Source organism: Staurois parvus, unplaced genomic scaffold, assembly GCF_062004578.1.
Source record: "Staurois parvus isolate SC_StPar_1 unplaced genomic scaffold, SC_StPar_1.0 ptg000090l, whole genome shotgun sequence".
NCBI lineage: Eukaryota > Metazoa > Chordata > Amphibia > Anura > Ranidae > Staurois > Staurois parvus.
Genome location: NW_028317886.1, coordinates 7,776,189 through 7,801,951, shown reverse-complemented (window position 1 = coordinate 7,801,951; position 25,763 = coordinate 7,776,189). Strand labels below are relative to the sequence as shown.

At 41.4% G+C, this 25,763-nt stretch overlaps 1 long non-coding RNA gene across 1 annotated transcript in view; it reads left to right on the top strand.

Moving 5' to 3' along the window:
• Positions 1 to 25,087, top strand: part of LOC149468235 (uncharacterized) — a 145,647-nt gene extending 120,560 nt beyond the window's left edge. Inside the window, exons 2-4 of the long non-coding RNA XR_016311767.1 lie at positions 24,238 to 24,347; positions 24,843 to 24,886; positions 24,972 to 25,087. This is a non-coding gene — a long non-coding RNA (uncharacterized LOC149468235). The remainder of the gene's footprint in view (positions 1 to 24,237; positions 24,348 to 24,842; positions 24,887 to 24,971) is intronic.
• Positions 25,088 to 25,763: the final 676 nt, after the last annotated feature.

The following is a 25,763-nucleotide window of genomic DNA, read 5'->3' as shown; positions in this document are numbered from 1 at the left end:
AGATCTCACATTATTATACAATTGCTGATTGTATCTCACCACTAGTCTGATTGAATTCACAATTCCTGGTCAGTCCTGTTCCCTGACCTCTAATAACCTTTAGGGCCAGTTCACACTACATGTGTTTCAGTTGCTTTTTCAGCATCACAAACGCACAGAAAGAAGGTTATATGGTTGTCAATGTCATAGTTCACATCAGCGCTTGCATTTTCAATGCATTGCAGGTGCTGTAAACAAAGTTGACCACGCTGCATTGTTTCTGCACAGAACTGTACTGGAACACATTGAAACGTCCTTGAATGTACTAAAACGCACATGTCCCTAACTACATTGAATACAAAGAAAATAGAAAAAAATAAGTGGAAGGGATACAAAAATGCAATGTAAACATGTCCAAAACGCATCCAAAATGTACTGGAAGACACTAAACATGCATGCCAAAAGGGCATGAAAAAAACCCATCAGGAACACATCTAGACTGTTTCTATAGTGTGAACCAGCCCTTAGGACTTGTTCACACCATTGGTGGTGCAGAAACGCATGCAAGAACACACATTTTCCAGCACAGCAAAGAAATGCAATGCCCTATGTAGATGTGCGCAGGTACCATGATGAAAACGTTGTTGCACCTACACACGTCTATTAAAAACAGCCCCATTCACAGCCACAAATACGCATGGCACCACACTACTGTGCGGTTAGGTGCGACACACTTGGAAAATAACATAAAAATAAGCCAACATGGCTAAAACATATCTTGAAAATATGGGGACTCTGATATCCGGCGACAGTTCGTTCACGAACGAGAAGCAATTCTGCACCCCTAAAACCAACATAGAGGAAAGGGATGGTCAAATTGCTGTGCTGCTTCCAAACCACCTCTGGCATGCCAGGGTCATTATGCAGGTCCTCGATGCCAGTTCTTGCCTGCGGCCACAAAATATCCACTGGCCACAAGTGAAGGTGAGTGGAGGACGTGAAGGTGGATTTCTACCAGCTTCAACCGCAAGCAGTACCACTCCTGAAAAATGAGAGCAAATAATCATTGACACGTCATCATGACAGTCAATTCTCAGTGCAGGCTATCTAGAGTGTCTTCCTTTTTAACCATTTCAAGAGTTCAAGGAAACATTCTTGGAGCATCTACTGTGTTTGGAAAGGCCAAAGGTCCCCCCCTCCCCCAGGCACACTAATGCTTATGCAGGCCATAGACGGGGAGAAAACCAGCCGATTTTTCTTTTAAAAAATGAAAAATCGGTTGTTCAAGCGGCCGACGTTACCAGCAATGGTAAAAAAAAAAATCGGCCGATTTTCATCCCGTCTACAGCCGGCAAAAAGTGTCCCTGCAGAGAGCTCCGCTATTTCTTTGACAGTTCTTTGACATTTATAGCGGTTGCAACAATGTATTTGTATCCATTTGGGATACAGATGTTTTTAGTCGGAAACAAATAGATACAATGTTGCAACCGCTGTAAATGTCAAGGAACTGTCAAAGAAATAGCGGAGCTCTCTGCAGGGACACTTTTTGCCATACTGGAATTCCTCTCATTTTTCATCCTTCTTCTTCCTCTTCTTCTTCCTCTTCTTCTTCATCATCATCCTCTTCTTCTTCTTCATCATCATCCTCTTCTTCTTCATCATCATCATCCTCTTCTTCATCATCCTCTTCTTCTTCATCATCATCATCATCCTCTTCTTCTTCATCATCATCCTCTTCTTCCTCTTCATCTTCTTCTTCATCATCACCCTCTTCTTCTTCATCATCATCATCCTCTTCTTCTTCTTCATCATCATCCTCTTCTTCATCATCCTCATCTTCTTCTTCATCATCTTCATCATCATCATCATCATCCTCTTCTTCTTCTTCATCATCATCCTCTTCTTCTTCTTCATCATCATCCTCTTCTTCCTCTTCATCATCTTCTTCATCATCATCCTCTTCTTCTTTTTCTTCTTTTTGTCTTCCTCTTGCAGGTCACTGCTCATGTGCAGATTTTTTATCAGTAAAAAAATCAGCCGATTTGCCCATCATTGCCGCGAAAATCGACCGATCGGCAAATTCGGCCGTTTTTTTCCAACTTTACCGAAAAAAAAAAATCTGCCAAAATACCGAAAAACGGCCGAACAAATAGCCCACTAACGATCCGAAAATCGGCCGATTTTATTTTCGGCCGAAAAATCGGCCGATTTTCGACCCATCTATGGCCTGCATAAGATATGGTGTGGCCCTAGGGTCAATGTGTGTTTAGAATACTTCCAAAATGCACATACAAAAACACTACATCCAAATGCATGTTGCATTTCTATAGCATGTTAAACAGAAGAAAAATGCACTTACATAATGTTAACATGCGCAAGTAAAAATAGACAAAATCCACATCCTTTTATTGTGGCTTCACATACATGCATTGTGGTCTAACACCGCACTCCTGGGCAAATCACATGCAATTTGTGTGCGCTGCAATTAGAGACAAACATTTTGCACACCTCAAATTGCACCGCATCCGGGCCAAAAATGTGCAGGACCCTTTTTCAGGGTATGCACATGGGTGTGAATAGGCATGCCATCCAATTTGGCAAATCGCAATACGCTTTGTGTACCAATATTGGTGTGTTGGTAACTTCACCTAGAAAGCCGCAGCAGGTGCCATGAAGGGGTTGCGGTTGTGATGCGGTGTAGCGCTTGCACAGAAAACACTGCAAATTTCACATCGCATCTGTGTGACACCAGAATGTGCCAATATGTGGCTTGACAAAGCACAGTGGTCAGTGCAGATTATTTTCAATCCATGTTTTTTTACACTTTTCATTCACTGGTTTAACTCAGGTGATCGTTAATCACAATTATCTCCGGAGATCACATGCAGCCCCTCAACCATCTACACATATCTCTGGAAATCTATACAGATCTCCTTGAAAAAATGTCTCCTCTCTTCTTCGGAAAACAATTGTCCTCCACCTCATAAACAGGGGGACAGAGAAGACTTCTCCTTGATAACTAAAATCAGATGAATTATCTGTGCTTAATAAACATACACCAATACTGCAAATGCATTGTACTGTCCAAGGCATTGCACACTAACGCATTGCACACTAGAAATGTCAAATGCGTTAGTGTGTACAGTGCATGAGTGTAAAATGCTTTAGTGCACACTGCAGTGTACAATGCATTGCACACTGTAATACACTGTACAAAGTAATACCGTGTACACCCACACATTGTAGACTGTAATGCACTGTACACTGTCATGCAGGCTGGAGCTACGCATTGCACACTGTGATACTGTGTACACCCACACATTGTAGACTGTAATGCACTGTACACTGTCATGCATGATGGAGCAACGCATTGCACACTGTGATACCGTGTACACCCACACATTGTAGACTGTAATGCACTGTACACTGTCATGCAGGCTGGAGCTACGCATTGCACACTGTGATACGCTGTCCACTGTCATGCAGAATCCAGCAACGCATTGCACACTGTAATACCATGTACACCAACACATTGTAGAATGCAATGCATTATACGCAGTATACATGTCCAGATATTCAAAGATTAGCCATGAAGGCCTAGCTGGTTACCTATTTGGCGACCGCAGATAGCCGAATAACGCTACACTGCATCCAGGCAGCTCTGGGAGGGCGTCATATGACATCCTGGCAGAACGCGCTCTCCGTGATTGCTGTGTCCTAAGGACACAGCTGATCACGTGATGTGGTAAAGACCAATCACAGCGGCTTTTTACCATGTGATCAGCCATGTCCAATGACACGCTGATCACCGGGAAATGCATTTGCCGGGTCTTGGCTGCACTTTCATCACGCTGTCAGAATGTGTGGAAAGTACTGCCGAGAACCAGCAGTTATCAAAGCAGGGGTCGGCCCCGATGATCAGTGCCCACCAGTGCCACCCAACAGTTCCGCCCACCTGTGGCCAGCAGTGCCACCCACCAGTGCCGCCTCATCAACGCACATCAGTGTTGCTAAATTACCAGTTTACCAAATGTTATAATATAAACAGACTTTTATTCATTATGAGCTATTTTGTGGTTTATCGAGCAAAAAGTAAAACTCACAGCAGCAAGTCAATACCACCCAAAGAAAGCTCTATTTGTCTGAAAAAACTGATACAAATTTAAGATGGGTACAATGTGGCATGACCGCACAATTGTCATTCAAAGGGTAACAGTGCAGAAAGATGAAAATTGGCCAGGACAGGAAGGGGGTATGAGTACCCAGTAGGCAAGTGGTTAATATAATTGACCCATCAATACCCAGGAGCTAATGTACAGATAAGTAGCATGTGCACCAAGTGAGATTCTGCTAGGCCCCACCCACAAAATTGCAATTACTTGTCCCTCACATGTTATAAACATATTTGCAATGGCCACAGTTACTTTACATATAAGGATCATCTCCTCAGTTGAGAACTGTGCTCTCGCCATGTCCAAATGCCAATAAAGTTATCAAAATTTTCAACCAACACAAAACCTCCAACCACTTCTCATCCACTTACACTCCCCACAACCACTTCCGGGTGTGCACGCACCAGATGACGGACTTCCAGGAGGACAGCTGCTCGTGCGCCATGGGGGACACCTGTTTGGCGTTTATTTGTGCACGATCGCGCATATCTATGCACGAGCGCTCATTTCTATGCACGGCTATGATAGCTTTCGCGAATGTGTGTTTCTTAGTGATTTTTTTTTTTTAAACCTTGGCTAATATATATTTGTTGCCAAAGGCCAAAAATCAACATACAGTGGGGACTATTTTATTACTGTAAATCAAATTGTAGAAAACCTGTAGCTGGCTGCACAGTGAATGTGACATATTCATTAGTACATAACAATATTGTGGTGCAAGCAGGTTTTTTATTTTTTTGTTTGGTTTTGAAAAAGCCAGTTTGCACCCACTTGCATATTCACGCTCTTACAAGCTACATTTGAGCAGATTATATAAGTATACAAAGTAACTATTAAGGTTGTTCATATATTGAACATAAAAGAAACACAAAAACATCGGTGAAACATTTATTGATCAAATATATCTTCATTTATTTGGTCAGCAGGAACAAGTAGGTACAGTCAATATCTTGGTGAGTCACAAAAATAGGATTGATGTGGCAAAAATAAAACACCCTGCTCATAAGAGCTTACAATCTAAAGATACTTCTAGTGAACTGTATGTGCTCAGGTTATAGCAGGAAACAAAGGGGAAGATGAATCAAGTAACATTTTCGTGCACATAAGGTTTACTTACACAATCATTTAGTATAAAGATCCATTCACAAAAAAAGTCTACAGATCAAAATATCAAGAAAACAAGACATATGTGAAAAACCCCTCCCACCTCTACAAATCCCCTCCCACCTCTACAAATCCCCTCCCACCTCTACAAATCCCCTCCACATACATTTTTCAGCAGGTTTGTAAGAAAAATGCATTTGAGTCTAAATAAGCAAGCAAAATTAAAACAAGAGCAGATTTTAAACAAAACGATTGACATGTGTGAGGCTTTCAATGCAAAGAGAAAAAACACAATCATTGTGCAATAACACACAAACACACTTTACAAGGCCAAAAATATGCAAACATTTCCAGCCCACTTCCAAACACAGCCTGAGTGGTGTCTGGGGCAATTCAGCACAAAATCTCTTCTTCCCCCAAACCACACCATGCAAGGACTTAGTCACAAACCACCCGGCCTAGTAACAGGCCAAATCACTCCCTACTGCACATCTTTATATAAGCTAGGTTGTATTTGGAGCACGCCAAACAAGGCCCCACACCCAATGAAGCCACACCCACCACTGACCTTAGTTTGGTCAGTGAAAGTGTTTTCACCTGATGAATCGGCTTCCTACCTGCATTAACCCTTGGTATACAGGCCCCACAAATCAGAAAGAAATATACAGTGAAATGTACGTGTGCAGCATACAACAGAACATTGAGCAGGGATATGAAAGGGAACCCCAATTGGAACCTTTATTGCTACTATGGTCACAATTTACTCCAGATTCTCGCATGAGTTAAGACAGTCACATGACCACATCTTGTATGCAATACTGAAAATGACAAATCGATTTGACTAGTATGGTGAATTTCCCATCAATTGGTAAAACACTCCAGAAATCAAACATTACACTCTGGGCAAAGCTGATTTACAAATCATGCAACTTACAGTAAAGTTGACCATTTCAATGCAATTTTCAAGACATCTGACACAGATCTCTATGCAAATTGCCACTAAAGTAGTACATGTACTACTATAGAAATCAGTGTTTGAAACGCACCCATGTGGTCACTCTAATAGCAGACAATAGGGTGCGACTTTGCAGACGATTTACAGCTTGCATGTTGTGCAAATCACATGCCAAGTCCCACTCAATGAGCACGCTATTGGAGCGTTCATATTGTTGTGGTTCAAACTTGGTAGGAGCCGCAAGTAATAATAGAGTAATGAATACACTACTTTTCATGCAATTTGCTGAGAGATCGATGTCGAATGTCTTGCAAATTGCACTTGAAATCACCATGTACCCCGACTTTGAAATCATGCAACTTCTATGCAAGTCACATGATGTGACTGTGGTGTCAATAACACCACTTAGAAATCTGCTTTAATGTGACCGGGTAGCCCCCAGTAACATTGTTTGCGATTGCCATGCAATTGGCATGACAGGCGACTTGCAAATCGTAGACCAAGTCGCACCCTATTGGCCACTGTAGGCTCTGTTCACATCCAATTGGATTGTGAACTCGTGCAACTTCACTGTAAGTTGGGCAATTGCCGCATCGGATTAGATGTGACAGTGGTGTTGGCCCCCAGTAACATTGGGTGCAATTTGCCATGCAAAGAGCAAGCTGCTGGCCATGCCAATCACATGACAAGTCACATCCAGGGTGTGCAATTTCAGGTGCGATTTGTGCATTGACATCGTACCTGATATTGGATATAATGAATGTGAGTGTATTAACATACACCATTTGTTGCAGCGAGAGTTCAAAGGTATTTGAGAATTGTGGCCATTTATTAGCAATTTAACATCTAGACTCAAATAGAAATCGCAATGCTACACACAATTGAAAACACAACTAGTTAGTAATTCTCTAGAAAACACAGTAAAATTGGCAACTTAAAGAGTAATTTTCAATTGCATATAGTGTGAGCGAAGCAGGAAAATCAACAAAGGAAATAAATCTTTGAAGGCGTGCGGTACCTGCCTGCTGGGATAAGGGTCTGCTATGCATTTGGGGGAAAAATGCACGCCAGGATTTGTGACAAGTTTGATGTGTGGATTCACCAACCACGTCTTTTCTCTCTCGTTCACTCTTCTGAATGTCTCTCTTTATCACTCTTCAGTATGTATCTCTTGCTCACTCTTCTTTGTCTCACTGGCTCGCTCTTCTCTCTCGCTCACTCTTCTGAATGTCTCTCTTTATCACTCTTCATATGTATCTCTCACTCACTCTTCTTCGTCTCACTCTTCTCTCTCTCTGTCAGCTCTTTGCTTGCCAAATCCTTCACAAAAGTGGGTGGAGTGTAAACCATCATTATCAAATCTATTAGTGATTCAGGCCCTTATCTTATCCCATTGTATGACATTCACATAAGGTGCAGCTTTGAAGGTGTTTCAACAGACAAGGCCTCATTCTAATTCACATTTTAGGGATCATTTAGACAGAAAGCAAAGATGTTGCCAGAATATGTATGTGAAGACAGCCACACACGGAGATCATGCTACTACCTCGCCGGGGTTGGGATTCAAACCTACAACCCTAGAGTTATGAGGCAGTAGTGCTAACCACTAATCCACGGAGCTACATTGCTAACCCAGCCTGTATTTCTGTGCTGTGAATCAATCCTAGGTCCCTGGGCATGGTCAGTATAACTAGCCAGATATCTCCAATGTGACACAAATGTTGTGCTATGTTGCCAATTCAGATGTATGTTGGTTCTATGTATCCCAATACAAAGGATTGCAATACTAATACAGGCGTACCTCGGTTTACCAACGCCTCAGGGAACGTCATATTTGGGGTACAAATGTCAAACCATTTCAGTTAATTGGTCTGTTTACAAATGTTTGAATAATTTGGTATGGGCATGTGGCCTGGTATGGTTCAGGAGAGGGGGAGGCGCTCGCTTGTCGTCCCCCCCCCTTTCCTGACCTGCCGGGCTGCATGCTCGGACAAGTATGTGTTATGGATTTAGGGGGGTACCCCATGCTGTTTTTTATTTAATTTCAGCGTGGAGTTACCCCTTAACATCCATACGAGACCCGAAGGGCTTAGTATGGATGGGAGGGGGGACCCCACGCCAGTTATTTAAAGAACTGTTTATAAATCACTGCAATACTTTGACATTCAACTGTCAGTGGGGAAATCCGCCGACAGCTGAAACATGAGCGCTGCATTGGTTTTCATTACTAAAATGCTGCATGAGTTGATAAAATAACTCATGCGGGATTGTAGGAGCGACAGCCATGTGTTAATGTTTCAGCTGTCAGCGGGGTTCCCCACTGACAGCTGAATGTAAAATAATTCCCTTTATTGCATAAATAATAAAAAAAAAAGCGTGGGGTCCCCCCTCCCATCTGTACCAAGCCCTTCGGATCTGGTATGGATATTAAGGGGGAACTCCACGCTGGAATTAAAAAAAAAACCAGCGTGGGTCCCCCTCAATATCCATACCAGACCCTTATCCGAGCATGCAGCCCAGCAGGTCAGGAAAGGGGGGGGACGAGCGAGCGCCCCCCCCCCCTCCTGAACCATACCAGGCCACATGCCCTCAACATGGGGGGGGTGCTTTGGGGCAGGGGGGCTCCCCCCCCCAAAGCACCTTGTCCCCATGTTGATGAGGACAAGGGCCTCTTCCCCACAACCCTGGCCGGTGGTTGTGGGGGTCTGCGGGCGGGGGGCTTATCAGAATCTGGAAGCCCCCTTTAACAAGGGGGCCCCCAGATCCCGCCCCCCCCCCCTACGTGAATGATTCTGCGGTACACGGTCCGCAGACTCATTCACAAAAAAACTAAGTGTGGTGTAAAAAAAACACAGTACAGGGTCTTTGACAAGTCCTTTATTAAAACAATGTCCCCCGAAGTAGATCCAACGTCAATCGCGGCGGCGGCGACCCGAAAAAAGGAAAAAAAAAAAAAAAGGTTCCGCTCCCGTCCAAGGCTTCCAGCCTAGTGAAGAAATGCCTAGCTGACATTTCTTATATAGGTATGGGGCGGGGCCAGCCGGGAACAGCAAGCATGTGACATGGGGCGGGTCACTGGGATGATGTCCCCGGCTGGCCCCGCCCATACCTATATAAGAAATGTCAGCTAGGCTTTTCTTCACTAGGCTGGAAGCCTTGGACGGGAGCGGAACCTTTTTTTTTTTTTTCCTTTTTTCGGGTCGCCGCCGCCGCGATTGACGTTGGATCTACTTCGGGGGACATTGTTTTAATAAAGGACTTGTCAAAGACCCTGTACTGTGTTTTTTTTACACCACACTTAGTTTTTTTGTGAATGAGTCTGCGGACCGTGTACCGCAGAATCATTCACGTAGGGGGGGGGGGCCGGGATCTGGGGGCCCCCTTGTTAAAGGGGGCATCCAGATTCTGATAAGCCCCCCGCCCGCAGACCCCCACAACCACCGGCCAGGGTTGTGGGGAAGAGGCCCTTGTCCTCATCAACATGGGGACAAGGTGCTTTGGGGGGGGGGAGCCCCCCTGCCCAAAAGCACCCCCCCATGTTGAGGGCATGTGGCCTGGTATGGTTCAGGAGGGGGGGGGGGGGGCGCTCGCTCGTCCCCCCCCCTTTCCTGACCTGCTGGGCTGCATGCCCGGATAAGGGTCTGGTATAGATATTGAGGGGACCCACGCTGTTTTTTTTTTAAATTTCAGCATGGAGTTCCCCCTTAATATCCATACCAGACCTGAAGGGCTTGGTATGGATGAGAGGGGGGACCCACGCTGTTTTTTTTTTTTTTTTTTTTTATTGCGGACCTTTATTTTTACATTCAGCTTTCAAAATAAATATTATCTAGACCTTCAAAATAAGTAAAATCATAACTGAAATAATTATAAAGGATAAGAAACAAAAATAGAATCACTAGAACTAAGGAAATCTAATTAGATTACATGAAGATATGCCGAGTGCTGTTTATTAAACACAGTAGTCGCGACCGAGTGTCGGCTGTCAGAGGAATCCACAATCAGATTCACTATTAGTCAGTGGCTAAAAAGCAAACGCCCATGGCAGAGGTCTAAAAGGTGTTCTGCACATGCTCAGTTCTATCTGCCAAAGACACTGCACGGGCGTCTAGAATTTTACTGTGTCGATTTCCTTGAAAAAAACGATTTTTAACACATTCTTAATTTTTTTGGAAATAGCAGATATTGTTTAAAGTGAAGTCCTGATATTTGGCAAAGCAAATTTCTAAGTGAACATGTCTCTACAGTGATTTTTCATGGTGTTAGACGTGCTTCTTAGCAAGTCTGCTTTTGTGAGTCTGATTCCGGGCGTGTGTCTTTTTGTGAATTAGATTGGGCGTCTGCTTATGGGCTCTGCTTAATAGTGAATTAGGTTGCAGGGTAAAAAATGGACGGACGCCCATGAAAATTGGGCTTAAGCCCATAAATATGCGCCCACGCCCAATAGTGAATCAAGGCCTATGTGACATAGTCTTTTTGAGGCTTAAAAAATCCAGTGTGTCTCTGTTTTTAAAAACTGAGGAAACAACTGATGGTTGCAGTTATAAAAGAAAAAACATATGGTAAATAACTTTTGCTGTGCTTCAGCATCTAGGAGCAGAAACTTTTTTTGTAGAGTTTTTGGAGCGTTTTTCCAGCAGAACAAAAAAAAAACGTTAAACGCTCCTAAAATAGCTTTTATTTCTAGCTTTATTTTTTTCTTAACATGTACTGTAAAAAATGCTAATGCTCCTAAAACACTCCTAAATGCTACTAAAAACTGCTTTTAACAGCGTTTTTTATCCATAGTTTTTACCAGCATTGCCTGCATGGAACCTTACTGTCAGAATGCAAGTCTTTGACTGAACAACAACAGGCAAGACTATAGCAGGCATATCATAATTAAGAGTTTGAACCTATTGTTTTCAGTGTAGAAAAAAGGGGAGAAACACAGTTATTTAACATATTCCTTTGCAACTGCTTTAAAATGGGTTTTCTCTGACTGGTCACTTTCCCTAATACTATTTTGCAGTGTCCCCACTCACTCATGTGCTTCTTCTTCTGTTGCTTCTTTCTCCAGCCATATTATGTTATTTCAAAATGGTCTGCATTCCTGATTTTGAAAATTTTAAGGGTTCATTTATGTTTAAGCTCATCCAATGGACACAGACTCTCAGGTTATTATTGTGAGCTTATACAGTCATGGCCGAAATTGTTGGCACCCTTGATATTTCTCCAGGAAATCATGTATTTCTCACGAAACGTATTGCATTAACACATGTTTTGCTATACACATGTTTATTCCCTTTGTGTGTATTGGGACAAAACAAAAAAAGGGAGGAAAGAAAGCAAATTCGACATAATGTCACACAAACCTCCAAAAATGGGCTGGACAAAAGTATTGGCACCCTTTCACAACTGCGGATAAATAAGAATGTTACAAGCATGTGATGCTCCTGTAAACTCACCTGGGGCAAGTAACAGGTGTGGGCAATATAGAAATCACACCTGAAAGCAGATAAAAAGGAGAGACGTTCACTTAACCTTTGCATTGTGTGTCTGTCTGTGCCACACTAAGCATGGACAACAGAAAGAGGAGACGAGAACTGTCTGAGGACCTGAGAACCAAAATTGTGGCAAAATATCAACAATCTCAAGGTTACAAGTCCATCTCCAGAGAACTAGATTTGCCTTTGTCCACAGTGCGCAACATTATCAAGAAGTTTGCAACCCATGGCACTGTAGCTAATCTCCCTGGTCGTGGACGGATGAGGAAAATTGATGAAAGATTGCAACGCAGAATAGTCCGGATGGTGGATAAGCAGCCCCAAACATGTTCCAAAGACATTCAAGCTGTCCTGCAGGCTCAGGGAGCATCAGTGTCAGCGCGAACTATCCGTCGACATTTAAATGAAATGAAACGCTATGGCAGGAGACCCAGGAGGACCCCACTGCTGACACAGAGACATAAAAAAGCAAGACTACAGTTTGCCAAAATGTACTTGAGTAAGCCAAAAGCCTTCTGGGAAAACGTCTTGTGGACAGATGAGACCAAGATAGAGCTTTTCGGTAAAGCACATCATTCTACTGTTTACCGAAAACGGAATGAGGCCTACAAAGAACAAAACACAGTACCTACGGTAAAATATGGTGGAGGTTCAATGATGTTTTGGGGTTGTTTTGCTGCCTCTGGCACTGGGTGCCTTGACTGTGTGCAAGGCATCATGAAATCTGAGGATTACCAAAGGATTTTGGGTCGCACTGTAGGGCCCAGTGTCAGAAAGCTGGGTTTGCGTCCAAGATCCTGGGTCTTCCAGCAGGACAATGACCCCAAACATACGTCAAAAAGCACTCAGAAATGGATGGCAAAGAAGCGCTGGAGAGTTCTGAAGTGGCCAGCAATGAGCCCAGATCTAAATCCCATTGAACACCTGTGGAGAGATCTTAAAATTGCTGTTGGGAAAAGGTGTCCTTCCAATAAGAGAGACCTGGAGCTGTTTGCAAAGGAAGAGTGGTCCAAAATTCCGGGTGAGAGGTGTCAGAAGCTTATTGATGGTTATAGGAAGCGACTGATTTCAGTTATGTTTTCCAAAGGGTGTGCAACCAAATATTAAGTTAAGGGTGCCAATACTTTTGTCCAGCCCATTTTTGGGGTTTTGTGTGACATTATGTCATATTTGCTTTTCTGCCTCTGTTTTATATTTGTTCCAATACATACAAAGGGAATAAACATGTGTATAGCAAAACATGTGTTAATGCAATACCTTTTTTGTGTGAAATACTTGATTTTCAGGAAAAATATCAAGGGTGCCAACAATTTCGGCCATGACTGTATTTGAGCTTCAACCTTGTGCACCTAGTGGCCTTACTAGCTGCTGGTATCTTGTCAGAGGACCTGTAACTGAGCCTGGGATAATGCAGGCCAGCAGAAAATGCAGCTACTTCCCTATGAGTCCAATATATAGCCTGACCCCATGCACATTGAGAGTTTGATTTACAGAACAGGAGCATGCGACAGGAGACTGCAGATCTCTCCAGGACCACATTTGAGAAGAATACTTGACTCTGTGCCCGCTGGATTTGTAAAAACATAGAATAATGTAAACTGTGTGCAATAAATGTCTTAAACTAGAACTGTTGTGAAAGAAACTTTGGCAGTGCCATTACTGGCCTTCTATTGAAAACACTAGTTGCATGGTGTTTTTTGGGTTACAAATATCTCCTATGCCTGGGTTAAGTACTTTTGAACCTTGAACAAGCATTTTGCAAGCCAGGCATCCTTTTCTCTCTCTCTATCTTTATATAATTACTTGCTCATCAAAAGTGATAGAAAGTTAGTATAACAGTATTTGTGACATTGTTCTTTCTCTTAATTTTCTTATTGCTTCTCTGAGGATGTGTATGTTACATTTTTGTAGCGTTGTATATTAAAATAAGAGGCAATAAGCTTTTTAATGGAAAGCTGCAATTACAAACCCACTATTTTTTCCCTTAATCTGCAGAAGATTGGATTGGCATTTCACAGAAAAATGAAATGTATTGAAGATGGTGCCAACTTCTGCAGCTGTTGGCAAGAAAGAATGGAGACTAGGTTTAATTCAATAACAAGCACACCTTTATGAATCCAAGGCACTGCTTTTTCTCATCACTAAGGGTCGAAGAATTAAATTCAATGTGTTTACTCAAGCCATTTATCCTAATCTAACAAACAGGGATAGAAAGGTAAAATGTGATCTCATTGTGCTGAACGCAGCAGAGAATAATTTCCTTCATCTATTCTCCTTTGAAGGTATTACAAACTTTACCGGCAAAATGTTTAGGGTTGTCCAAACTGCAAAGCTCACCTAAATGATCAGTTATTGCATTAACATCTTCCTTTGAGAATGCATAAAAACATAACAGGCAATTTGCAAATAGCTGCATTAAAATCATTACTACAAGACATAGGCAGAGCTATTTAGTGTGACCTCTGTGGTAAGCTATTAAATAGAAATGTAGTTTTGTACGTTATTTCTATGATGAATTCTTTTTGTGTACTGCTCATAGGGTAATATGATTTTTATTAGCATAATTTAAGTTTCAGGGTAGTGGAATTATAGAACCTATTTGGTTTAGCATTCACCCCCCATCCCCAGACATCATTTAAGATTGTCTCTGCAATATGCTGCTATATAATTTATCTTGTATGGTAATGTTTTTTTAATTTTTACAGGCTGAGCATTTATATTGATAAACATTGAGTTTGTGAAGGGTACCTAGTGATTCTTACTCTATTAACCATTATTTTTGTATTTATTTATCGCATTGTCTTTTCTCTGTTTCGAGCACTGATAGCAATTCAGTTTCTTTCTCTCTGATAAGAGTTTGCTTTTACGATTTTGTTTTTTTTTTTACAATTTAGGGGACAGTTTCAGCTTACGTTAAACAATTTTTGCTAGCAGAATTTATTTAAGATAATTCAAAATGTTTATTTTATCTCTGGGCAAAAAAATTGTGAAACATTTACACTTGTGCTTTTGTGCAGATGCAGTGAGGTTGATTTGCTGAAGGAATAGAGATTGTTCACTTCGTAAACTGAATGCTCATTTTCCAAAGTGTATGTTAGCCTAAAGTAGTTGTAAAGCCTAATTTGATTTAAAATAATATAAAAAAGATGCTATGCTTACCTGCTCTGTGCAATGGCATTGCACAGATTGGTCCTTTACCTCCTCTTCTGGAGACCCCCAGCAGAGCTCGGAAGAAGACAGAAAGGCACTTCTAAGTGCAGTATTCCACTTGCTTTATTCAAGGAAAACAGTTAAAACACTTATAGAATGAAGGGTGTAAACAGGCTCAACAGAGTATCACTCCTGTGTGGGGTTCCTGTCACTTCATGTCTGTCTTGAGCTGTGCTGGCAAGTAGCTGCAGGAGGAGCAGAGAGCTCAGGTCCAAGATGGCCACCACTCTTCAGGGATTCAATTGGAAGTGATGTCAGGAGGGGCGGTGACGCATTTCAGAGCATGCGAAGTAGACTCCTTCAACAAGAGGTCGCGTCACCGCCCCATCCTGACATCACTTGCAATTGATGCGCTCCACATCGACGGCTTGCATTCCATGAGCAATCCTGGAAGAGTGGTGGCCATCTTGAACTTGTGCTCTCTGCTTCCCCTGCAGCTGCTGGTGGTACAGCGTGAGAGAGATATGCAGTGACAATAACCCCGCACAGGAGTAATACACTGATGAGCCTGTTTACACCCTTCATTTTGTAAGTGTCTTTAACCATTTTCCTTGAGTAAAGTAAGTGGAATACTACACTTAGAAGTGCCTTTCTGTTTCCTTCCATATTCAGCAGTTCAGCTTCTACTCTTGAAAGTGCTGCCTGGTGCCTATTCCAGATGTCTTTGACATAAAGCTGATAATTTCCAGCAAGCTATTGGTCTGTCCTAGCATAAGCACCCTTTGACTTTCTCCACAGCAGAGCTCGCTACCTTCCTGCGTGTGCCCCTATAGCAGACCTTGTGTTATGGGGACACGTGCAGGCACACTGCTGAGCCAGACTGTGTGTGTCCACAGACACACAGAGCGCAGCTTGGTTATGTCCCTTGCTCTCTCCTTGAAGGATGTGACTGACAGCAGTAGCCAATGGCTCCCACTGCTGCATAAGTATCCTGTGAGACCAGAAAATGAAGAGAGAAGACCTATAGCCAGGCACAGTGCTGGATCGCTAACAGGTTCAGGTAAATGTTTGGGATGGCATAGGGAGAACAGTTAGTGCAGAGATTTATTTACCTTAATGCAGGGAATGCATCAAGGTAAAAACTCTTTAGAACAACTTTATGCTCAGTTTTATGCCCACTTTAGTCAAGTAAATATTCCCTTCAACACCCACCTAACCCATCATGCAGGGTTTTTATTTTTCCCTATCTTGTGAAGCAAGTTAAATTCACCTAAGTCCCAATCTGTAGTAGGTCTCTCATTGGTTCTGTTTCTGGGGGCAGATGGTCCCTTGCTGGGGGCAGATGGTCCCTTGCCATGATGTAACTCCTCTTCAGGATCCTGAGAGATCTTCACTGTTGGACAGCCAGTGATACGTATCCATGCCATGCAGGTAGTGATGTGGGCACCCAAAGACAAATCCCACCTGATATAATCAAAGGAAGAGGCAACCTTTACTCCTTTGGTAATCAATCCTTATGTATTAGAAGCAAATCAGGCAGCACCCATGTCCCAAATGTTTTCCTGGCATGGAGAGGTCCATCAGAAGAATAATTGAACGGCAGTGCAAAGCCAAAACGTTGCAGCTTCCCAGCATGGGAAGCATGGTGCTCTTTCACCATCCTCACATGTGACAGCTCTGGTTCTCGGCAACCATGGATGAGGAAAGAATTTCTAGACCTGCATTACTTGGAACGTACACAGAGCTTCCTCTCTTCACTTCAGAAGCAAAAGACTGATAAGCATGTGCAGCTGCTAGGACCAACATTAAAGTGGTTCTTCAACATGTTTGAAAAAAATTAAATGTCAGCAGCTACAAAAACTGTAGCTGCTGTCTTTTAATAAAAGCACACTCAGCTGCCCAGGGATCCAGGGGCATCCTCTCATGAACCGGTTCTTCACCCATGTTTAGGTTCCCAGCACCAGAGTGTATACTGTGGGCAGCCAGCTATTATTTCTTGCAGCTTCACAGTCGGTTTCCCACTGCACATGTGCGAGGTGCGCTATGCTTTGTGAATGGTACCGCAGCATTCTGGAACCTGTGACATGTCCAAGAAGTTTGCGGGCAGGGAAGGAAGAAGAACTTCTGCAGTGATCTGACTGGATGTGTGAGCGGGTACTCGTCAAAACTAGGTACCCGCTCCCCTCTCAAAAAAGTGCCAAAAATAGAAGAGGAGGGGGGAGGAGGGTATAAAGCGGTACTTCCCCTTTAGAGTGAAGTAGCACTTTAAGTTGAACCTCTTGCTTTGCCCTGCATGGGCAAACATGTAGTATACCTGCTTAACTAATAGATGTGGCTCATTATAGGCTGATACTGGCAGCGGGGCCTTCATGGGCAAAGCAACATTTAGAGTTGATCATTACTGTACCATTTAAAATAAACAGTGTAGCCCTAATAAATAATATATGTATATAAATATCCAGTGAATAGGTGATAACAATAAACAAACTCAATATACACCCCCTACGAATATATATCCAAAATAATCAAGGAATATATAATAGTGTCATGCATGAATTCCCTCGTAGGGAATATCTAGTGCAAAAAGTGACAAATACAACCATGAAACAATATAGTGGCAAAAAAACGTACAGTGCTCAAAATCGGTGAACCAATATTCAATTGCAAAAAAAGTCCAAACAATTAATAATAATAATGCAATGCTTTGTGGTGGTCTTCCCACTCCACTCTTCATGCAAAAGTAATGTGCAGTGTGCGTGATTCACACGTGCCAATCCTTTAACGGCCAGAATGCCCCCTCACCTCCTCAAACACAAACAGAGACCCTCCATAGTGCATTCCCACGTGCCAATCCTTTAACGGTCATCTGGATGATCATTGGTGCACGTTCTCCTATATAAGGAAGTTCTGTCCTTTATGGGCGTTAACCTGATGAAGTCACGTGTTCAGCGTGACGCAACGCGTCGGTACATGGGGAGGAGTTTCCGTTAACGCGGTGACGTCATTGCCGGCGTGGGGGCCATATTGGATCACCCTGTTGTAATACCCATGCAGTACACCCATAGCATGTGGTAGGAAGCTGGAATAAGTCGTGGTTAATGTGAGTGGAACTCTATTTTCTATTTGTTTATCGCTCAATAAAACTGGTTGCACTATGGAGGGTCTCTGTTTGTGTTTCATTATGACCCTGGGAGGAGCTGGCTGCTAGTCTGGTGGATGATGGAGGTGAAAGGCGAAATCCAGAGAGGAATCCATTCTGATAGGATCGTTTGATCCTTAAGGCGTGCTGGCCCTGTGGGGTCTAAGTAAGGAGGTGAGGGGGCATTTTGGCCGTTAAAGGATTGGCACATGTGAATCACGCACACTGCACATTACTTTTGCATAAAGAGTGGAGTGGGAAGACCACCACAAAGCATTGCATTATTATTATTAATTGTTTGGACTTTTTTTGCAATTGAATATTGGTTCACCGATTTTGAGCACTGTACGTTTTTTTGCCACTATATTGTTTCATGATTGTATTTGTCACTTTTTGCACTAGATATTCCCTACGAGGGAATTCACGCATGACACTATTATATATTCCTTGATTATTTTGGATATATATTCGTAGGGGGTGTATATTGAGTTTGTTTATTGTTATCACCTATTCACTGGATATTTATATACATATATTATTTCTTAGCGCTACACTGTTTATTTTAATTGATCATTTACTTATTTGGGTATAAGTTTAGTGGCAGCAGCTTTTTAAGGGTAGGATTCCATTTAAGCACAGGAGGTCTTTTGAAAATTTTTTGCATTACTGTACCATGTATATGCTTTTTTTCTTTCCTTAAAGCCACTGGATCACAATATATCTGAATCATAAACTTATAGGGCTGCAACAACATGTTGTAGAAGGAAGAACTTCTGCCTATTTCTGACTCAGTTCTCTAACAGCGTAGCCTCCCTAGTGGTCTGATATGTCAGTATTTCTGTGCTCAAAGCAGTACATTTTTTTTGCATGGAAATATGCAGTTTTTTTAATGTAGGCCTGTAATTTTTAGGAATAACTCACTGAAATCTGTCCGAAGAAGAGTCTAGTAAACATTCCGCGTATGTTAAAATTTGAAACACGAAATCATAAATTATAATTTAATAAATAATCATAAAAAAAATAATATAATAGTAAACTTAATTCAATAATATAATCAAACCAAAAACACTGAAATTTGAAATATAGCGCCAAGTTCGCACATCACTGAGCAAAGTCGCAAAATTGTTTTCAGTGTCTGATGATGAATTTCCCCACGAATCATTATCACTCAATTCTGCAAGTAGTTCTAATTTACTATTGCTGTTCTCTAGCTGGTCTAAAACCGCTTTTGACCTAAAGGGACGCTTTTTGGACACCATGGACATTTCTCAGTTTAAAGGCAGAAAAAAACAGTAAAAATGCAGGCAGGGCACAGGACAAAGCACTCGGGACAAAATGTATGTGAAATGGTTTGATACAGTAATGTTTTACTATGTGATTTTAGTGTATTTAGTGAATGTCACTTTTTGACATTTTAAAATTTCCCTTTGGTTCCATCCCCGTACGTCCTGACGTCGCAGGGAACGGAACCCGGAAGACAGATGCCGGCATTGGCTGGAGGAAGTTGCTGGGGACAGCGCGGGAGGAAAGGACAAGGTAAGTGAAGAAGAGATCCCGGAGCAGCGCTGCAAGGTATTCCCGAGTGTAGCTCGGGGTTACCGCTTGTGGTGCTTAAACTTTACTCCGAGCTACACTTGGGAATACTTCCAGGGAGGTTAAACCTCTCAAGGAACATAGGCTCAATATTAAATTCTTTTCATCCTGTTCCTTCTCCTCTGAATACTATAGTATTAGTGGATAGTTATACATGTAATGGAGTGTGGTGTTGATAACCTTTGCTATGAATTTAGTATGCAAACATGCAGCAATACAGTATAACAAGCCACTGAATTTAAGTTAACATCAACTTCTTTGACAGATACTTACACGCTGCTCTAGAGCAGAACCTACCTAATAAAAATGTATCATTAATTCAAAAAGTACATGTTTACATAATAAACAAACAACCTCTGGAATAAATAATACAAAAAGGCATATACAACAGGAAGAATCTGGAGGCTGAATGTGGTTAAAGCAGAGTGTGAACATACATTATTTATATTGATTTAAAATTCTTTCAGACAGGTGTTGCTCTTTGCACTTAGATGGCTGTTAATACAAGGAAACTGCTGCAGGAACAAAATGACAAAAATTATGCTAGTTAGAAAAATATATTTGACATGAATATAGAATGTGATTGATACTTAACAATAACTTCATCTGGGAGAATGTGCTGAAAATCTGCTCTACAAATATCTAGAAGACATATCTGACAAAATGCAATCTATGACAAATATAGTAATATTATCCTCAGAGGGTAATGGTATTCTTAATCCCCCTCTGTTGACTAATACTGCTGTTAATACCAGTATTTGTTTGGTCAGAATGAGTAGATACTGTGATAATATGTAATTGGAGGATTATCTTTTAGCTTCTCTTGATGTTGTTTGCAGTTTTCTGTTCAACCTCTGCAATATGATATATGAAATATATTTGTTGTGTGCATAGTTTACTAAAACTAACATGAATCCTGTGGCTCTTTCACACAAGAATAATACAAAGTTGGATTGCAAAGATGTAGGCAGACCTCAGTCCCTAAAATACAAGATTACTATAAACATTGGGAATGCCCATGGGACATTTGTTGAGCTGCTCCAAAAAGATAAATACAAAATTGTATAAAATAGTACATCTTTTATTCCAAATATTGATTAAAAACAATACAATGGTCACACAATGAAAAAGTGAAAAGTATACATCTAAGTATATACTAATTTCCATTGCATTGGACATTTCATATTTTTATAGTAATCCTGTGGCTCTTTCATGTCCTTTTTCTCAGTTAGTTGACTTTGGTAGTCACACAGAACAAGTAGATGAATGACTGGCATGAGCCAATGGTATGGATTTTCTGAGAGATCATTAACTGCTGCTTTTGTCTATGAGGTGTAAAGATGTAACGATTTGTGCACCATTTTATATGTAAAAGCCCAATGGATCAATGTAAAAAGCTAATATAGTATTTAGTTGACTAGTGTTTATTTTGCGAGTACCCCAATCCCATGTGTTTTAGGGACGCTATGCTCTCTCATTGGCAGGATATTCTTAGTTAAATTTTCATCATTAGCCTCATCTGGGAGTATATTAACGGTGGCCATTGATGACTAGTTTTTTTTTTTTTTTTACAGATTCCCCCACTTACTTAAGCAAGGTGAACAGAGGAATCTTCCCTGCTGAAACATTGTATTTTCACAGCAGGACTCCACTCCTCCACTGTCAAAATACACTGATCATCCAATTAACTGCAGTTGTTGGTTGACAAAAGTTTTCCAACATTGTAACTTCTGTTGATCCAACTTTCAATCCTTTTATGTAAAAATAACTAACGTGCAGCGCTCAATGAATATTATAGTGGAAGGCTCCGTATGAGATAAATTATATCAACAAAGTTCAACAGCTGTAGTTTCCTATGAGGTAGTTATCCCACTGTAAATTTGACTGAAATAGCAGAAGTGCGCACTCACCAGAAGCGCATGAATAATGCGCATGTAGGAATAATAATCCCAGATGATCTGTAGCCAGCAGGTGGTGGGCATCCTTCTGTGGTCTGGTCAGTAAGCCTGGTTATGGTATGAGATACTGCTAGGTCCAGAGGTACCCTTAAGGGTAGATGGGTGCTCAGCCTGCATACAGGGCTCCCTCCTCTGGATTCTGGATGGCATAGGACTTGGTTCTGTAGACGTAACAGCTCCACATAGGAGCCCAAGAACAGGTGCCAAGATAGTGTAGTATTTCTCAAAACTGAAGTTTATTCAAATATAAGGAAATGACAGGGCAGTAAACATGCTAAAATCGAGTAAAAATGTAACCCAGGTATAAAATGTGTCACTGACCCTTTAAAAGATGGCCGCCGGGCCTCCTCGTGGCTCTGGCAGCAAAATGACATCACGTTCTGTACAGCTCCTCCTAAGACCTTTCGTGCTAAGGCACATCGTCAGAGGGGAGGCTGGACAGAGGCGTGATTGACCTCTGCGGTATATATAGGGGAAACGGCATGCGCACATTGAGCCATTTTCCTGGAGATTAACTGCGCACGTGCATGCGCGAAGGCATCATCACCACGGGGAAATGATGCGCGCATATCTAGCCACCGATAACGTCTTGAAAGAGAGATTCTTGGAGAAGGGCTATGATGAGATTATTTTAGAACATACCATCCAGACTGTCGCACAAATGGATAGGAATAATATGCTGCTTAACAGACCCAAAACGGCACAAGCAAAAATATGCCCCTTCATCACTACCTTCTCGGTTCAGTACAAGCACATCAGTAAAATTATTAATAAAAACTGGGATATTTTAAAATTGGATCCGGTGCTTTCTAAGATTCTCTCGGAGAAACCGGAAATCATCTACCGGAAAGGTCTCCTAGATTGTAAGCTCGAAAGAACAGGGCCCTCGAACCCCTCATGTAGTGTATTGTTACTGTCTTCTCTCATGTTATGTCCCCCTTGCTCACTGACTCTGCGTTTCAAATGTTACATTTATATTACACCAAATCATGTGTTTGTTTCGTTCACAAAAATGTTTTGAATATTTTGTTTTTCTGGAAACATTGACATTCACAAAGCCATTTGTTTAGAGGACTTTACGTTAGAATTTTTTTTTTTCCCTTTTGCGTGTGTTTTTGCTTCTGTTATGAAAAGTCACAGCACATAGTTGTGTTTATTATGGTTAGCGATTAGTAAAATGGAGATTGTCCAATAGAAGCATTAGAACAATTATTAAATGCGAATTCAGTCCAGTAGTAGATCACACAACTTTGCCTGATCATCAGATAACTGACTGGTTGATCTCTGGATGGTAGGTTTAAAGAGAAGGATAGCTGAATACTAGTTGATTACCAAGAGCTCTCCAAAATTCAGCCACAGAGTGCATTGCATAGTCTGGAACTTTAGTGATGGGTGCTTCTTGGAACCTGAATATACTGTATGCTTGATAGAAAGATTCATTGCAAAAAAGGTACTTTGGGCAGAGGAAAATCCACTTTGCTAAATCTGTCCACAACTACCAAGACAGCTGAATATCCCTGGGACATGGGTAGATCTCCACAGCAATATTGGTCCATGGTTGGGTGACCAGTGGGCTTCCTTTACCCTACAAAAAGCCTACATTTTAGGGGACCGTTGTTTTCAGTTAGCATTGATTTAAAATTAAAAATACCGCATTTCTCCTATGAATGGGGGATCTGGGCAGAAAGGGTGGACATAGTTAGGCAACCTTGATAAGTGTGGGGGGGGGGGGCTGTGAATGAATATTTCTAGCAAAGCAGGAGCCAGAAACATAAGAGACACATTGCACAGACACTCATGGCAGTATCTAGTTGCTTAGATGCTGTGAGGAGGCACTGCAGAGAGGTAATGGGGTACAGTCAGTACACATAACTAATGTTCTAAGAAAAAAAAAATAAAACTTCAACTTTAAGCCCCTCCTTGGGTGAAAATCAGATAGGTAGGACCCAGGCAGGGCTATATTGTGAATGTAAATAGAACAATTACATTTTATGAGCACTGGAATGCTTGATGTTCAAATGGTTTTCTATTTCTGCATGTCTGCATGCTTCTTTTGGGTCAATAAAGCTAAGGAGAGGGAGAAAACTAGTATTTTCATCAGCAAGGGTAGCCTACATACATGACAGGTTTATTGTAACTATGTTCCTCAACACTACATCTATTTTTTGTCAAGCCCACAATTTGGTGAGGGGTGTACTTTACTTGAAACAAGTATAACCTTGAATTAACAGCCTTTGTTTTACTCAATCCAATAAAGTAGCGCAAAGAGCAGTGATGATGTGCAAAGTGCATTCACCAAAGCAGCTATTGAGGTCTCTGTTTTGTAGAAAAATAACCTAGAGCAGAACTAAATCCTGCTACTCTTTTGCAGTCAATGGCAACACCATCTAGTATTTCTTTAGACCTGCAAGTTGCCATGCTACTGCACATGTGATCAACTATGACAGCAACTATTTCAGGGCTTGAAAGTTTGATGGAGAGCTGACATTGCAACATTTATCACCAAAGGTACAATGGGGTAAATTCATTAAGAGTTAAATAACGCAGTAAAAAAATGCGGTAACATAATGCATGTGGATACAATTGTGTAAATGTTCAATTCACTAAGAATGTTGCGGTAAATAACTACTGTGGTAAAGTTTCAATAATGCTTTATTTACCTCATATTTTCATTTATCACACATCCCTGTGTCATTTCCAGTGGACGAAGTCAGGCGGTATATCACTTCCGCTGGATCGTCAGTCCTGATGGAGAAACAGACAGCCCAGAAACAGAAGCCCAATGTGCTGGACTTGGTTGAACAAATTATGGTAAGTGCAAACAAGCACGTTCACTGCATACAAACTTTGCAAACATGCTAGCCACCGCCAGTTAACTGCAGCAAACATGCAAGCCACCACTAACTAACACTGAAACAACCACAGCTGCCTAACTCTGCATGTCAGAACTGTAAAAACATTAGGCAGTGAGATAAGGTTGTCCAAGATTGTTTGTTCCTTGTGTTCATGTTCTACCTATGCACATATCCCATGCAAAGCAGCTATATTGACAGTGTCACACCAGTAGTGGGATGCATGCTTGCATTAAACATAAAAGTTCAATCTATTGCAGTGCTGTGCAGATTCATACAGTTTTTTTTTTGTGTTTGTAAAAAATTACTGGTAAAAGTATTACTTTTGCAATATTGTTATCCACCCCGAAAACCTTGAGTTCTATAAATGTAACCTGCTGTGCATCATGTTTCCTGTTTTATAAATGTCTTTTATTGATTACAATTGATTGATTATAATTGTCTCATATTGCAGATGTCCTCTACGTTAGATTGTGAGATCCATGCAGTACAGTCAAGGTACTCAACTTGAATGTTCAAACGCATTATATATTTTTTTTAATTGTTGTTTTATGCTACCAACTAATTGACTATCTATATTCAGGGTCTTGCACATAGAAGTGACCAAGAGAAGAGTGTTCCAATGGTCAAGGTAACGTATGTTGTACTTGCTTTTATACTTTTCACATGCTCTTCCTCTATTCCCGCTCACCTTCCCTCCCTCCTCTATCTTCCACCCTCGTCCTCTATCATCTTCTTTTCTCACTCTGTCTTTCCCCCATTAGCTCTCCCCTCTCTCCCTCTCCCATTCTCTCCCTCTCCCATTCTCTCCCTCTCCCTCTCCCATTCTCTCTCTCTCCTAACCTAATTTCCTCATATTCCAGTTCCTAGCTCTCCCTCTCTCCTATTTCTCTCTCTTTTAACCCTATACTATCTCACTCTCCCTCTCACTCACCATTCTCTTTCCTTTGACATTGTGATCCACTAACTTCTGTCTCAGCTATCTTCTCTTTTTTCCCACTTTCCTTTTTCTCTTCTATCTCCATGCAATGCAGTAAACACTGAAATGTCACATCTCTGCATTAGACAACATCAGGATTGTTTAAAAAAAAAAATGGAAGGAAAATCCAGAGAAACAGTCAAAAAAGGTAGTTGAATATATTTGAATGATACAAAAATATCAACAGATTTTTTTTAAATGTAATAATCATTTTCACACAGATTCAAAGGGCACTTGAAAATCCCACAGGCCTTGAGAAAACACCACAAATAATCATTAAAATAGTAAATAATCAATAATAAAAATACAATATATAAGGCCAAACTAATAATGTCAAAGTGACTAAGTGCTCATATATAATGACCCAAATAAATGGAATATCATAAATGTGAAGGA